Source organism: Neomonachus schauinslandi, unplaced genomic scaffold (assembly GCF_002201575.2).
Source record: "Neomonachus schauinslandi unplaced genomic scaffold, ASM220157v2 HiC_scaffold_4662, whole genome shotgun sequence".
NCBI lineage: Eukaryota > Metazoa > Chordata > Mammalia > Carnivora > Phocidae > Neomonachus > Neomonachus schauinslandi.
Genome location: NW_025413350.1, coordinates 1 through 2,334, shown reverse-complemented (window position 1 = coordinate 2,334; position 2,334 = coordinate 1). Strand labels below are relative to the sequence as shown.

General features: G+C 58.7%; 1 non-coding gene across 1 annotated transcript; it reads right to left on the bottom strand.

The window, feature by feature from the left end:
* Positions 1-1,832: 1,832 nt before the first annotated feature.
* Positions 1,833-1,913, bottom strand: LOC123323987. Its single transcript, XR_006539581.1, has one exon. It is a non-coding gene; the product is annotated as a small nucleolar RNA SNORD115 (small nucleolar RNA).
* Positions 1,914-2,334: the final 421 nt, after the last annotated feature.

Sequence of the window (2,334 nt, the reverse complement as noted above, 5' to 3'; positions counted from 1 at the left end):
CCCCCCGAACCTGCTTACCCTGGGTGCTTACTGCAGAGTGGCATGCTCCGGTGGGTGATGGGGACCCAAGAGTTGGGATTCCGGCCGTGGCTTGGCCTAGCAAGACTTGAACTCAGGGCAGGAACTTGGTCTGGGGCAGGATCTGTGGAGAGAGTCATAGGCTAGGTGTCAAAATGTCCTGCTGTGGGGCACCTGCCTCAGTGGCCAAAAGCTCCCAGTTCCGAAAGCCTGGTGCCACGTAACCCAAGGAAGGCAGTAGTGACCCGAGCAGACACTTTCCGTCCCCCAAACTGCTCCTCAGGGGTGCCTACTATAGAGCAGGTTGCCGCGTGGTGGTGCGGGGGCATGAAATGTTTGGCTTCTTGCAGGTGCTGGGCCTAGCAAGACTTGGCCCTCAGGGCGGGTTCTTCAACTGGGTACACAATCTGGGGAGAGAGGGGTAGGCCAGCTCTCAAAACGCCCTGCGCCAGGGTACCTGCCCCTGCGTCCAAGAGGGTCCACTCCCAGAAACCTGGTGACACGTGGCAACACTTGAGGCCGCCTGGCACACGGCAGAGGGACACAAAGAAGGGGTAGGCTACAGGAGCAGAGATGCCCATACCTGGACCCAGAAACAATGGGGAATATGGCCCCCAAGGGAGCCAAGCCTTGCTGATGCTGGCCCCCAGGAGAAGGCTTGGCACATTGGATTCCTGAGAGGTAGAACGCTGTGGGCATGCAACCCAGTGTGCAGTGTGCATGCCCTGGTAGGTAGGGCCAGGTCCTTGCCCTCCCACCATTGGCCATCTGTGGCACCGGAGCTGGGCAGGTGCTCTTGAGGAGATGGGGAGCCACTGCCCCCAGGGCCCACAAGGCAGAGAAATGGATGCTCGGCAAACAAGATGTGCACACAAACAAGGCATGCCACCCACTGCCTGTCGTACAAGGGGGCATCTCCCTGTACCTGCTGGGCCTCTTCCCTCAGATCAATCTCTCAGGTCTAGATTGCCACTGTGATAGGCCCAGGGCTATCACCTGTTGCACCCAGGGACTCAAGATTCCCCTCCTAGGCCTGGTGTGCCCTTCCTGTCTCATCGGCCAAAGGGATTGGGGATGGGAACTCCCCAGCTGCCCCAAGGGGGCCTAAGTCCCTTGGGAGTCGATGTATGCAAAAGGAGCTCTGAGCTCTCCAGCCCGGACACCTTACCAAGGGCGAGGGCATCAGGAACAGCGCAGGACCATTGGGGACAGTCACCAGTGGCCCAAAGGGGCCCACATCCACCATCTGGATGGTCCCATGGGGCACACCGTGAAGCAGCAAGTTCCCTCAGCTGAACATGGACTGACAGCGACATCCCTGCACTTTCCAGTCCTTGTCCAGGACCCTGACAACATTTAACTTCCCCTGCATGTGGGATGGCCCAAGGGCAGACCTTCAAGGGAAATGTCCACACTCTCCAGACATCCAGGGCTCCTGGCCTGATTCCCATGCAGCCGCTTCCCAGACATGGGCTTCCTGAACCCACCACGAAGGCATCTGCAGCCTCCCTCAATGCCCAGGGTTCTTCAACTCACCTGTCATTGTTGAGGATGTGCTGAGACCCTGGCCAGCATGGCCCGCTGAGAGACACAAAGAGACCAGGGTTAACAAGCAATGGCTCCCTGGGAGGCATCCTGGGAGGGGGAATGAGTGGCCAAAAAGGCTGAAGGCCTTAACCCCTTTGGGCCCCTGGAGGGGGCCACAGCCACAGGGGGGAGTGTCGAGGGATCAGTCACCTCAAGCCCCAAGCTGCAGCACTGCCCAGGGCCCTGAGCATCCTGGGGATGCTGATCCGGGAATGGTCCCTTCCATTGGGAATTAGCGTAATCCTATTAAGCATGATTTTTAGGTGATCATCTCTCTTCGAGACAATATGAGTTCTCATCATTGACCCAAGCAAGGCAATGGTGACACGGGCAGGTGCTCTCCCACCCCCAAACCTAGTTACCGGGGTGCTTACTGTAGAGTTGGACATCCCAGTTGAGGGAGGATGGGGGCAAGAGACGTTGGGCTCCTTGCAGGCACAGGGCCTAGCAAGACTTGGTCGTCAGAGCGAGATCTTCATCTGGGAAAGGATCTGGGGAGAGAGGGGTAGGCCAGGTGTCAAAATGTCCTACACCAGGGCACCTGTCCCTGTGGCTGTAAGCTGACAGTCCAAAACCGTGGCAGTGTGTTGCAAGGCTTGAGCCTGGCCGTCACATGCGAGGGACTGCAAGGAAGGGGCAGGCTACAGGAGCAGAGGTGGCCATACCTGGACCCCAAAACAATGGAGAGTGTGGCCCCTGAGGGAGCCGATTCTTGCTGATGCTGCCCCC